Below are 14,431 nucleotides of genomic sequence, written 5' to 3'. Positions count from 1 at the left end.
TTCCGACCTCACATAACTTGATATGTAACCTACTGCAAACTCCTTTACGTTCAAAATGATATTGACAATTTTTTACCAAATTAACTTATTGCAGAAGAAATATGCATCTGATCTAACCACAGCATATGTGAAATCCACATTTCTCTTCCACTTATTTTTGCCCCATTTTGGAGTTAGCCCTACAAATAATTGAGGAGTGTTTTACACGAGGTTGCACTTTGACAGTAAAACTGCAAATTAACATAGTCACAGATGCAACTAAATCACCTTTTGAACCACTTTCTCCTGTCATTAGCTATCCTATACATAACATGGAGACAACCTCTATGATCTCCGCAGAAAGGGTGCAAGGACAATTGGTCTAAACTGCAGAAAAGAGCATTACTGAGTGATTAATTCTTGTCCATCTCCAATAAGAATGCAATATAAACAGCTGGTATTATCTAGGGATTTATTTTCTTAACTGACAATAAGATGTATTTCCCACTTGAAATATGTAGGCCAATGGCTTGAGGGTTGGGAGAGGGAAGAAAGTTGGCATTTAGGTTGGGACCTCTTACTGGAGCAGATTTTGAGCCTTTCTCCACTCAAGATTGCTCAGTGGTTCCCACAAATATCAAATTCAGGCAAGAGAGGAATAATTTTATGTTAGAAGACTCAGACTTTGGAGCCAGGAGGAACAGGATAGTTCTTTCAAACTCTAAGGCAGATATCATCACCATGACCATTCCTTCGCCTCCCCAGTTCCTTCCCCATAGCTCATTCCAATCCAACTTCCTGAACTTACTCTTCAGCTTGTATTCAGAATGCCAGCAACCCAACTTTTATGTCTGCATCCAAGGGAATTATTATGGAGGTACAACCAGATTCTATAGTATATGAATATTTTATTATGCCCCAAGCACCAATCTATAACGATGCTGATGAATCTTGATTCTGGCACAAACTAGTTACACAGAACCAAGTCCCAGAGCCAAAATGCATCAAGGCTAATATCTAGTCCCCTGTAAATAAACGAATACATAATGTCACATCTATGCTTTACTTCATGCATTATATCATTTTTATCAGTTAACCATCTCCAGTATGCCATTTAGACAATTTAAAACAGTTCAATTCCTTCTCTTGTATGTTTAGCTGTTGTGTACTTCTCGCCATTGTCTCTTGTTCTGACCTGTTACTAACTGCTATTCATTTTTCACATTTCAATTTAAGAAAATGTGCAATACCCATCCTGTCAAATGACTCAGATTCTCCTTTGACAAAGGCTACTTGACATCTTGAGTGTCCCAGCATGTTCTGACCTCTTGAGAATTGCACAACACTTCATTATAATTAGTGTGTCACCAAGGAGACAGTTAAGCTCTCGTTAATGTTTGTGTTTGCTGACGATCAAGGTTCTATCCACGTGTTAATGTGGATTCCAAAAGTCAAACAAAACAATCCTTTGAGTACATTTTACACTATTGAGTCCTTTCATTTCACAACCGTGACATGTCATTGTATACATTACAAAAAGTGAACCTTTTTTTAAAATCCACCTGTTCGAGCAGAAGAGGCTGGCACAATTTTCCCTGACGTGCCAGAGACCGAGGAGCAACCTTATAGATATTTATAAAATCACAAGAGGCATGAATGGGGTGAATAGTCAAGGTCTTTTCCCTAGCACTGGGGAGTCCAAGACTAGAGAACACGAGTTTAAGGTGAGGGGGAAAGATTTAAAAGAGACCGAAGGAGCAACTTTATCATGCAGAAGTTGGTGTGTGTATGGGTTGAGCTGCTAGAGAAAATGGTGGAGGTGGGTGTAATTACAACATTTAAAAGGCATTTGGATAGGCATTTAAATAGAAAGGGTTTTGAGGGATATGGGCCAAATGCTGGCAAATGGGACTAGATTAATTTGGGATATGTGATCAGTATGGGCCAGTTGGACCAATAGGTCTGTTTCAATGCTGTACATCTCTTTGACTCTGATGTTATGTGTTATGGGACACCTCTGTAATTTTTCTCAAAAAAATTTTTCTTGTTATTTTTCCCAAACCTGACAATCCACCTTTGAATAAAATTGGGGAGCAACATTTCTAACCCTAGACTAAAGGCAAATTACTGCAAAAGCTGCAGATCTAAAAATAAAAATAAAATGTGCTGGAGAAACTCAACAGATCAAGCAGTGTCTGTGCAGTGAAAAATAAAATTAATCCTTCGAGTCCAATATGATAATTCCTAATTTGAACTCTTCCTACGTTTTTGTGGCCAAGTACAGCCAATGTTACTACCCCAATTGCACCTTTCCAAATCATCTTGAATTTTATACGACTGCCCAGATATTTGAACCTTCCCATCTCATATGTGAAATTAGTTTCAAGCAGAGGTTTAAGATTCCTATCTTGACCTCTTTAGAAAGGGAAAAGACTTTGAGGTGGCACAATTACAGTTTTGATGTTCGGATAAAGCTGATCAGATTGAAACTTTCCATAAAACAAGGGATTGAAAAGAAACAAGGGATGCAAGATGCAAAATGAAGAAATTAGAAGTGAAAATTAAATGAATGAGATAAAAGGCCTTACATTTTGGCTTCTTCTACCATTTCTAATGTATTGCTTTTGTCTTCTATTGTTCACATTATCTCAGAGATACACAGCTCCATATGTGACCCTTTTCCTCTGATTTCTGGCGAAATATTGTTCTGCCCTGAAATAATGATTAGAAACTATTTTTAGGCAGTTTCAGGTACCAGTCTCATTCTGTGCCTCTATGGCTTCCTTGTCTTTGTAAGTATTGGATCATCTCCACACCACATCTGTTTTCAGCTGTAATTGCCCAGGAAATTCATTAAACATTAGGAGTACAAACAGATAGTAGCAGCAGAATTACATTATGTTACCATAGTGGTGTACTTTACTGCTTTCCCATTAGGTAGAAAATAACCGGTGGTTACACAGCACAAAACTAAAACTAGACTTACAGTCTGCTTATGATGTGATTCTTCAATCTTTCTTCTACCACTTACAGACATTGCCTGGCTTATGCAATCGTCTTCACATATTCAAGCCAACTAGCCTCATATCAAATGCTGCAGATTTAACACATTCATTCAAAATCAGTGAGAGTGGCTGAGGTTTTGCAAAAGACTTAGAGAAAGATGTGCACTTTATATAGTGTCTTTCAGGATGTCAGAATATCCCAAAGTACTTTACAGCCAAGGAAGTATGCATAATTTGACGAAGTGCTTTTGGAATTCTTAACATTATTGTATTCATGCACTACAACAACAACTTGCCTTTATGCAATGCCTATAACAAAGTAAAATGTCCATTTACGGAGAATTTCTACAATATGGATGCAGGCCATTGCATCTACACACCCACTCTGAAGGGCATCCCCCCCCCATCCTATTGCTGTAACCCTGCACTTCCCATGGCCAATCCACCTAACGTGCAAGTCTTTGGACTGTGGGAGGCGACACGAGCGCCTGGAGGAAACCTGAACAGTCACAGGGAGAATGTGCAAACTTGGCACAGAGACGGCCGCCCAAGGCTGAAATCAAACCCAGGTCCCTGGCACTATGAGGCATCAGTGCTAACCACTGGGCCACTCGGCCACTCCTTTTGTCTGAAGTGGCTTGAAGAATTAATGCATCCTTCATGGTTTGGATATATAAACAAAATACAATGGCAGTACCAATACAGGCTGGCATGAAGCACAAATCTAGAAGGATTGTTAGGCACCAGTTGGTACAATATTTAGATACAGCCTCTTTGGTGTCAAAACCTGCACCTGCAGTTTGCCCACATCAACAAGATTTTCACAGTTATTTTTACTCTCGGTGCAAAAAATAATAGCTTTGACTTCCTGTCCCTCAGACATATGCAGGAAACATTTGTGACACTGTTTGGAATGTGACTTCCCGTTAACCAACAGATGTCATTGCACCCAATGTAGATTACTTTGGGATCCATTGTAGAAATGAAACAGTGTCAAAGAAATAATGACTGTGTAATTAAACCCTTGCTCGGACCAATTTGATTTCTTTTTCTGCATCTTTCAATCATTGCGTTCAAATGCATTGTATTCATTCGCACGCTCAATTCCGAATGGAATTTCATTTATTCTCATGTTTAAAAGTCATGTGAATTCTCATTGACTCTTGCATAATGTTGTTCGATGGGTCTTCCAGACTCTGACTCGGTCATTGTGATTATCAATAGATAGGGCTGCAGAGTACAAGACTGGCAATACCATGGTAGACAGGCAGGAGGGTGGAAGAACACAGCAGGCCTGGCAGCATCTGGAGGAAAGGAGCAGTCAATGTTTCGGGTATTACCCTTCTTTAGGACTGAAGAAACATTGCCTGCCCCTTTCCTCCAGATGCTGCCTGGCCTGCTGCGCTCTTCCAGCCTCCTGTTTGCCGACCTTGGATTCCAACATCTGCACTTTTTATTTGTCTCTAACATTGGCAATACAATCCCTAGTTTGATTTGATTGCTATACATGTGTTGCATTTAGAGGTACACCTTGAAAGTTGGTACAGGTGTGAAACTGACATAAAACAGTGCCAAACTGCATCATACCCATCCCTTGACTGATCAACCATGACTAAGTGCCTGGCTTTGTGTCTCGACTGAAAGGTAAGCCAAGACAGAAGTACCATGAGCCCGTTAGTTGGGGGAGTGAAAGAAAGTAAAGACAAGGCACAGGAATTCCAGGCAAGGCTAGAGCAGTAGGCACAAAGTGAGTGCTAAAAAAGTGAGTAAGCAGCTCAGAGATGCACCTTGTTTAAATCCATGAGAGGGTGCCTGTCACTGTGGGCAACATGTCCTGGCAGTAACATTCCATGAAAATTTTCATAGAATTCCAAAACTGTATTGACGTGCAGAACCATACCATAAGTGGATCAGAGGCGTGTCATGCTGTTTCAATGAGGCTGGTACATGTCAGATATCAATGTCCGTGAATGTGGGCTGCACACGGTCACTGTCCACAGAGTATGCCGTGAGATGCTGTCCCAATGTGGAGGTCTAGAGGAGCAAGTAGCAAGTTGAAGTCACTGAGTACACAGCATGAGAGAGTGGGAAACTGCACACAAATGGAAGTGATAACGAGCAATAACCCATGCAAATAGGCCTCTCTTTCCACTTCTGAACAAATATCTGCAGATCAACACTTGATTAGAGGATGTGACTATTTGATCTCAATGCTAAGAAGATCCTTGCTGGACACCTCACCTCATTTTCCCAACACTCTTGCCATGGTTCATGTCATTCATGGGTTGGGAAGTCTCCAACTATCATGTTGATTAACTAGTTCATAGAAACACTACAGTGCAGAATGATGCTCTTCGGCCCATCGAGTCTACTTTGACCCTCAGAATAGCATCCCACCTAAATCCAGATCACCACCCCCACCTTATTTCCATAACCTCACATTTTCCATGGCTAAAGCACATAACCTGCGCATTTCTGCACACAACAGGATAATTGAACATGGCTAAGGCACTTAACCTGAACATCTTTGGACAGTGGGAGGAAACTGGAGCACCTGATGGTAACCCACGCAGAACAGGGAAACATGCAAACTCCACCCATACAGTTGTCCAAGGCTGGAATTGAACCTGAGTCCCTGGTGCTATGAGCCAGCAATGCTAACCACTGAACCACCGTGCCAATAAATTACATCAGAGATACGTATGGTTTTTTTGTGAGATACAATCACTGAAAAATTGGTTACATTAAGGATACAGTACACAACTCTCAGACAAGGCATGAAGAGCAATCTGCACCTCTTAATAAGTCTGCGTCTCTCTTTGCAGAAATAGTCCTTTATATTCTGATAGGTTGAGGGTATCTTGCAATGGCAGTTAACCTTTACAGTGATTAACTGTGTATTACAACTGCCTACTATGTACCTACTTTAATACCACATTCATTAGTCAGCAAAAAAATGAGCTAGTTGATAAATTAATGCACTGTTGCTGACAGGAATAAGAATCACACCAAGTGAAAACTTCTCGAGAGTTTAGAATTCAGCAGAATTGGAATTAGACTGCCAACAAACTGGGAGGGGAGGGGAAGGACAGAGTCTTGACAAATATTTATGCAAAATAAAGCAGTTTAATTTTTCTAAAGTGCTGCACCCGAAACAGAAGGCAATCTGTATCACTCTGCTGAATCAAATAGTGTTCCGTAACTTTTGCCACATTGTACAAAGACTCTCAGAGCTCGGAGGCATAATTCCTTGTGCTTTAGGTCTTGAAATCCCACGCAAGGTCAGTAGCACATTAGTGGCATGCAACTTTGATTTTGGCCCAGAGCTAACATTGCTTTACAAATATTGATTCCCTGGTATTTTGTTTAGCACTTTATTAAATTCACCTGCTGTTTTGACTGAGTCATGCTGTGTTTCCGCCTTGGATGTATTTGTGAAGTCAAACACTGTTTTGATGTCCCAGTGTTTCCATTCCTCTCTGTGGTTTAAAACACTTCCTCTTCCTCTGGTAATAATCACAGTATTTATTTCCGAACTGTAAGTCATTTCCTCCTCCAGAAATCAGGGCCTGGAATTTCCTGAACTGCTTCCAATTGCCATAACTTTGCCTGATGTATGGCCCAAATCTTAAATTGCAGCATTTGGCTAGGAGCAATTCCAATGAACTTCCCAGCCATATGTGCCATGTTTTCGCTTATGCTTTCTTCTGTTAGTTTTTGAAGTTCAAATTGCTTCTCAATATCATAAAGGAAAAAATTGAATTTATATAGCACCTTTCACAAACTCAGGACATTCCAAATGATTTGTAGTGAAGAGAGCATCTTTACTGCATCACTGCTGTAATATTACTGAAATGCAGCAGCTAATTTGCTCACAGTAAGCCCCCTTGAACATTAATGAGATATGCTCAGTTGTATTAGTGAGGCAACCTTCAGGGATTTAACTTATCATCTATTAGGTGAGGTTGGGTTATGTCCCAAATTGAGTATGTCAGTGTAGCTTTAAGAGACACAATCATGATCTCATCTTTAATTACAGCATGTGACTTGAGGGTATAAAGATCTCAGACTTCAACTTAATTGGGACCACTTGAAAAATATGCCACACTGAGGAAATGTGCTACTGTGTGTTACCTAATAGCTTAATGTTTGCCCAAGCAATGATGTGCCTGTAAATGTAATATTAATTAGCAATGACAAATGTCTGTTGGATATTTCAATCTCATTGTACCCACGCCCCAGTTTCTTATGTAACAAAGGATGTCATAAGCATTGTTATAAAGATACCCAGCTATTCCAAAAATGTGCATGCTCGGTGGATTGGCTAAGGTAAATTCAGGGTCACAGGGATAGGGTAGGGGTCTGGGTATAGGTGGGATGATCTCCAGAGGGTCAGTGTACACTTGATAAGCCAAATGGCCTGCTTCCCTTCCGTAGGGATTCTGCTGTAAAGAAAAATCCATGTTGGATTGTACTTTCTCAGAGCTATCTGTTTAGTACTACATTGAAGTGTGTCCCTGGATTTTGTGCTTATCTATTTGTAGTGAAAGTATGGAAGCTCAAATCTAACCTCGTGACTGCAGGAGTGTTATAAACATATCTTCTGTTTATATTTAAATTCAAAGTACCTCAAAAAAGGAAACTTCTTGTCTGGTTTCCTCCTCCACAATTTCTGCCCGTTTGCTGTTATACCTACCAAAACCAGCCCAATGTTCCTCATGCAGCTTCATCAGAACTTGATTGAGGATTCTCTGCAACATTAATTAATGAGGCCTGAAGAGAAAAAAAAATCTAATAATGCTGCAGTAGTTGAAAGCATCACAGAAGTGAATTTGATTTTCCACATTGTGGCTTGTTGCATTGTCAATGGTTGCACTTGAGAACAGCTACAGCACATTCTTACAAACCATTGAGTACAAGTGCATAACTCAAAGAAGGGGCCAGATATTTGACAGTGAATAAAAGATTTTATCATCTAATAAGATCTGAAGAGATGTCTGAGGCCTTATGGAATGAGTGAACAAGTGATGAATGTACTGATATAGGATTAATTTAGTGTGAATTGGTTGCATAATTATGAGAAGCTAGTAACCAGTGGGATGGGTCTTTTATGGAGTGTGGTTAAGTGTAATTAAGCTTTCACATAAAAGTGTGGACTTGGACTCAGTTCAAAACAAAATTTATCTCCTACACTGTAACATTGGCAGTAGAAGATGGTTGAGTCAAAATGTAAGGTTTCTGAGTATGATAACGCACCCTGTTTTCCATGAATGGCCTTATGGCCGATTGAATAATTAAGTTATATTGTGGGCATAGGTTACTTGTTTGCCAAAGCGGAAACAAGGTACACGCTTAATACTTAAGTATGTAGAAGTGAGGTAAGAAGCAAAGTTTTTATGGAATTTAATCTGATATTCTGAACATCGCTGAAAGTTTGCACAAATTGCTACATTTCATAGATAAAATTTATCAAAAAGCTGATTTTTTTGACTGTGCATGAGGCATGTCAGCTTTTGATAAATTTATAAAGGTTGAGGGTAATACCAAGGAAAAGTGCACAATGGAATTCAGTGGATTGTATGCAAGAGCATTTAAATAATTGGATAGTGCCAAAGCATCAAATATGAACAGAATTCTGGTTTAGACAGAGATTAATTTTGTCTATAAACATGCACAGATGGAGAAAATGTTGAAAGCATTAAAAAAACTTTAGGAAATCATTTCTTTCCAGCAATATTTAGAGAATAACAAATGTCAGTGACAGATCAGAAAATGGGTTCATTATATTAATTAAAAGGCCAAGACTGTCTTGATACAGGTCAGGGCAAGAGTATGAAAGGGGAACTGTAACTAAAACAAATGGGAACAGTAATGCTATTGATAATTTTGAAGATCCAAGAGAATTTGGGATTTGCAATAATAGAGTTAATCCTAGAAATGCTCAGGGGGTATCATCAAGCAATCTTTCAGATGTGATTCAAAGTACATTACACCATGAACTGTCCCAAAAGGTAAAATGGCATGTTCAATGTAAAGAAGAAATGGACGATTTAAGGGACAAGAATATAAATACAGACCAAAGGGAGGATATTGCATTGGTTACAAAGACATTTACCCCCAGTACTGAATGTGTTGGTGGCAGAGTCTTTTGATTGCAAATGAGTATCCACTGTTGAATACTGCACAATGTGTAAATAGATTGGCTGAAGTGGTACATACTTACTCTGTCAGTAATAAGTTTGGGACAACAGGGGTGGCACGGTGGCTCAGTGGTTAGCACTGCAGCCTCATAGCACCAGGTTCAATTCCAGCCTCGGGTGACTGTCTGTGTGGAGTTTGCACATTCTCCCCGTGTCTGCGTGGGTTTCCTCCAGGTGCTCCAGTTTCCTCCCACAGTCCAAGGGTGTGCAGGCTAGGTGAATTGGCCATGCTAAATTGCCCATAGTGTTCAGGGGTGTGTGGGTTATAGGGGATGGGTCTGGGTGGGATGCATCAAGGGGCAGTGTGGACTTGTTGGGCCAAAGCGCCTGTTTCCACACTGTAGGGAATCTTAAAAAAAAGTAGGGAATTTGAGGATGATAACACACTAAAATCTTTGAATGGAGTCACTATTTCTTGCAAAATAACTGGAATCATTCATTTTATTACGAGTAAAGGCTGAGGGAGTTGAGGCTGTTTTCATTAGAGAGAAGAAGTTTGAGAGGTGACTTAATTGAAACATATAAAATAATCAGAGGGTTCGATAGAGTGGATAGGGAGAGCCTTTTTCCTCGGATGGTGACAGCGAGCATGAGGGGGCATAGCTTTAAATTGAGGGGTGAAAGATATAGGACAGATGTCAGAGGTAGTTTCTTTACTCAGAGAGTAGTAAGGGAATGGAACACTTTGCCTGCAACGGTAGTAGATTCGCCAACTTTAAGTAGATTTAAGTCGTCATTGGACAAGCATATGGACGTACTTGGAATAGTGTAGGTTAGATAGGCTTGAGATCAGTATGACAGGTCGGCACAACATCAAGGGCCGAAGAGCCTGTACTGTGCTGTAATCTTCTATGTTCTATGTTCATACTAGTAACCATATAACTGCTGAAACACAAAAATATGAGACTTGGTTTAATTGTGGAAAGAACTCAGTCATCATACGAGATAACGTGAACTGCAGATGCTGGAGAATCCGAGATCACAAAGTGTGGAGCTGGATGAACACAGCAGGCCAAGCAGCATCTTAGGAGCACAAAAGCTGATGTTTCGGACCTAGACCCTTCATCAGAAAAGGGGGAAGGGAAGAGTGTTCTGAAATAAATGGGGGGGGGGGTGGATCGAAGTTGGATAGGTGGAGAGGAGACAGACAATTTAAAGGGGCGGGGATGGAGCCAGTAGAGGTGAGTGTAGGTGGGGAGGTAGGGAGGGGATAGGTCAGTCCGTGGGGGATGGACAGGTCAAGGGGCTGGATGACGTTAGTAAGCCATCATTAACCTGCCTAACCATGTATGTGGACCTGCAAACCTGCACATCCTGAACAAGCCACTCAGTTGGTTACGTGGAAATTAAGGATGGACAGTAAGTGCTTGTGCTTGGGATTAGAATAACCTAATGGTATGGTTTTGTGGCTCAGTGGTTAGCACTGCTGCCCCACAGTGCTAAGGACTCAGGTTCAATTCCAGCCTCAGGCAACTGTCAGTGTGGTGTTTACATGTTCTCCCCATGTCTGTGTGGGTTTCCTCCCACAGTCCAAAGATGTGCACATTAGGTGGATGGACCATGATAAATCACCCTGTAGTGTGCAGGCTAGGTGGAATAGCCATGGGAAATGCAGGGTTCAGGGATGGGGTGGGCCTGGGTGGGATGCTCTTTGGAGGGTCAATATGGACTGAATGGCCTGCTTCTGCACTGCAGGAATCTGGTGATTCTATAGTAATTGTTTATGAGGCTGGAAATAGGAAGATTGAGATAAATAGGCTAATTGACAAGATATGATCTGTACCAGAATTCTCAGTTTTAACAGATAGTAATGTTGAGCTGTTTGAGGGAACAGAGAATTGCATATCCAATTCAGCAGTTTAGACTCAGTTGGTAGGCACAGTTTGTTATGTAAATAGAAGCAGGAAATTCGAAAGGGACATTAGCAGATTATGGCGAAGTGTCAGGTGATACACTTTAGATCCAAGAAAGCCAAATTGTTTCTTTTGAGTTTGAAACTGGGTTGAATCATTGCAAAAGGAAAGCATAGTAGAAGGAAGTAAGCCTGAGGGAAGCTTGTTTGTCTGTTATATGAAATCTCAAAAGTGAAGAGCAGCAATAGAAGTTGTATATTTAACTACCAAATAAGGAAAAGTCATGAAAAAATTGAGATGATTGGCTGTTGGATAATTGCGCATGATCACTGAAAGAAATAACTCCCATGGCTTTACCTCCTGTATGTGTTCCAAAGTCTTTACAAGTTTGAGACGTTCAGCTCTCTTTTGGCATTTTTTAAATTTGTCACTAATCCATATCAAACGGAGGATATTTTCTAAGCAATCTGTTCAGAGGTGTTACGATGCACCTGTGGAACAGGTGGGACATGAACCAGGGTTTTAGCAAATTTGAAAGAGAATCTGCCTCAACTGAGTTAAGTAAATGCAGCAGAGGTTGAATATTTCCCTGAAGGGCTCTTGTGGTACAGTAGCAATGTACCTACTTCTGAGGCAGGAGGCCTGGGTTCAAGTACCAGCTGTCCCAAAAAAGTGTGATAACATCAGTGAACAATTAGAAAATATCTTGAAGAATTCCTTTTAAGTGTGTGTTCAGGTGAACTGCATAGCATCTCTGTAAGTAATTACTTGGAGATATCAATTGTAATACATTGTAAATGTCACATCATTTTCCAGTTGAAGGATCTGGGAGGAATACTCCCAAGCGAAGGGAAGTTTTCTTTAACATTTTCTATGAAGTGCGACAAACATGAAATAACTAAGTACTGATTTCTAATTGTGTTTTTTTTTAAAATTTTATTAATGTACTTATTATGCTGGGATAGTTGTACAGGCAGCTTGCCTGGGTCTACCTGTCCTCATTTACGTGTGCATGACATAGCTTTCGACACACAAGGTGGGAAATAATAGTTTCTGCACGGCTTTCTTTGGGATTAAATTAAAGCAACAAATCCTACCTCCCAGCCATATCCTGGTAAATCTCTTCTGAACCCTCTCCAGCTTGATAATATCCTTCCAATAGCTGAGTGGCCAGACCTGGACACTGTATTCCATGAGATGCCTCACCAATCTCCTATACAACCTCAACATGACCTGCCAACTCCTATACTAAAAGGACAGAGCAATGAAGGAAAGCGTGCCAAACGCCTTTTCAACCATCCTGTCTATTTGATGCAAACTCAAAGAATTATATACCTGCACCCTAGGTCCCTCTGTTCTACAACACTTCCCAAGGCCCTATAATTGAGCCCTACCCTTGTTTGTTGTACTCAAACACCTCACATTTATCCAGATTGAACTCCTTCTGCCAGAGCATAGGTGTTTGAAAGGTGACCTTACAGAAGTTTATAAATTAATGAGGTGTATAGATGGAATTAACGGTAGTTGTCTTTCCCCTAGGATGTGGAATTTCAAGACAAGGGGACATTTTTGAGGTGAGAGGTGAGAAATTTTTAAAAAAGACATGAGAGGCAAGTTTTTTACACAGAAGATAGTTCATGTGTGAAGTGAACTTCCCGAGGAAGTGGTGGATGCTGATATAATTATCGTGTTTAAAAGACATTTGGGTAAGTACATGAATAGGAAATATTTGGAGAGATGTAGGCCAAGAACAGGCAGGTGGGATTGGTTTAGTTTGGGATTACGTTTGGCATGGACTGGTTGGTTTAAAGGGTCCTTTTCCATGCTGCATGACTCTATCACTCTATGACTTTATGACCTCCCGTTTAATTAAATGTCACAGAACCACCTGAAAAGACAGTTTCGGGAAACATTGTCAATTCTCCTCTCGTAGAGGGAGACGACAGGTAGAGATTTACCATGACAGCCAACACACCTCAGAGGAGGGAAGAGATTGAGAAGGAGAGTCCTTCAAGTGTGGGAATTTAACCTATGCTGTCAGCATCACTCTGCACCACAAATTGAGTCAACCCTTACAAGATAGCCTAACAACTTTGCGGTCACTTTTACTGATTTTAGATAGTTAACTCAGGATTTTTCAAACTGAATTCATATTCACAAGCTTCCATGGTGAGATGTGATCTCAAATTCTCTGACAGACTAGTGCAGACTTAATGAATTACTATTCTAGTAACATAACCACTATATTATGTACCCTTATTAACTGAATGTAAAATTGCCAGAGACCTAATATTGTAGTTGTTTAGGATCCAAAGGCTACATATTCCAAACCTTTATCATGTAATTTTTTGAGTGACTGCCAACACATAGGGAGTTTAGGGACTGAAGATTACATTTGTGTTAGCTGCGTAAAATATTCAGGTGCAAAGAATTATACTATTTTCCAAAAAGTCCAGTGTCTCAGGATCTTCTCATTTTCAGAAATAATTTTCATTTCAATTGAAATGTTTTTGACTTCTACTCCATAATTCATTACTGTGCAGAAAAATAAATACATGATATAGTGCATCTTTACTTAGTAACAGTTGAGTTCCATTTATCCATTTACCATTTCTAGGAAGACTGCTAAATATGTACCAGAGCAAGAAGAACGTCATCATAACTTGCGATTGCATATAGTTGCTGTGTGTGATGAATCACTGAGCACATGCGCCACAATAACACAGAATTAAATGAAATTTGAAACTACATTTACTCAAGTTCTAATACCATTTCCCATGCATTGTGCTGTTTTACTATCTAAAGGTGCTACATAAATGTAACTGGTTGGTCTTTCTAACGTGGCTGTCAATCACTCTAGCACACTAGCAACTCACCTTGCACACAGTAACAGGGCATTTCAGCATGATCTGAAATTACAATAAATAACTTTATGTACCCACAAATTAAATTTGTTTTTATGTTTGGAACTCTACTCCATGTCAGCCTACAGTATAAGCAAAATTCTCAACTTTGAGGTGTGGCAACAGTGCTTACTCTATACCTATGAAGTAAAGTACTTCTACAACTCATGTGGTTATTCCATTTCCTCGTTGTTTTTGATCACTTCTGGAATAAGTTATATACTCAGCAAGTAAAAGATGAAGATCATGTTTGTTTGACTATCATTTACCTAACAATTCACATTCAAGTCTGTTACTGTCTCTTGATTCTTTCATGGTATTTGGGTATTATTGGCCATCTCTAACTACACTGGAATTGAATGCTTTGCTACAGCCATAATCCAGAGGGAAATTAAAAATCAATCACTTTGCTGGAAACCTAGAATGACATATAGGGCAAATGATTCCAGATTTCCCTCCCAAAATGACATAAGTAAACCAAATGGGCTTTT

At 40.0% G+C, this 14,431-nt stretch overlaps 1 long non-coding RNA gene across 1 annotated transcript in view; it reads right to left on the bottom strand.

The window, feature by feature from the left end:
• Window positions 1-14,431, bottom strand: part of LOC132210838 (uncharacterized) — a 59,698-nt gene that overhangs the window by 26,674 nt on the left and 18,593 nt on the right. Inside the window, exon 2 of the long non-coding RNA XR_009446998.1 lies at window positions 7,681-7,757. This is a non-coding gene — a long non-coding RNA (uncharacterized LOC132210838). The remainder of the gene's footprint in view (window positions 1-7,680; window positions 7,758-14,431) is intronic.

Source organism: Stegostoma tigrinum, chromosome 21, assembly GCF_030684315.1.
Source record: "Stegostoma tigrinum isolate sSteTig4 chromosome 21, sSteTig4.hap1, whole genome shotgun sequence".
In the NCBI taxonomy this organism is placed as follows: Eukaryota; Metazoa; Chordata; class Chondrichthyes; order Orectolobiformes; family Stegostomatidae; genus Stegostoma; species Stegostoma tigrinum.
The sequence above is the reverse complement of the archived record's forward strand: the minus strand, read 5'-3'. Positions and strand labels throughout refer to the sequence as shown.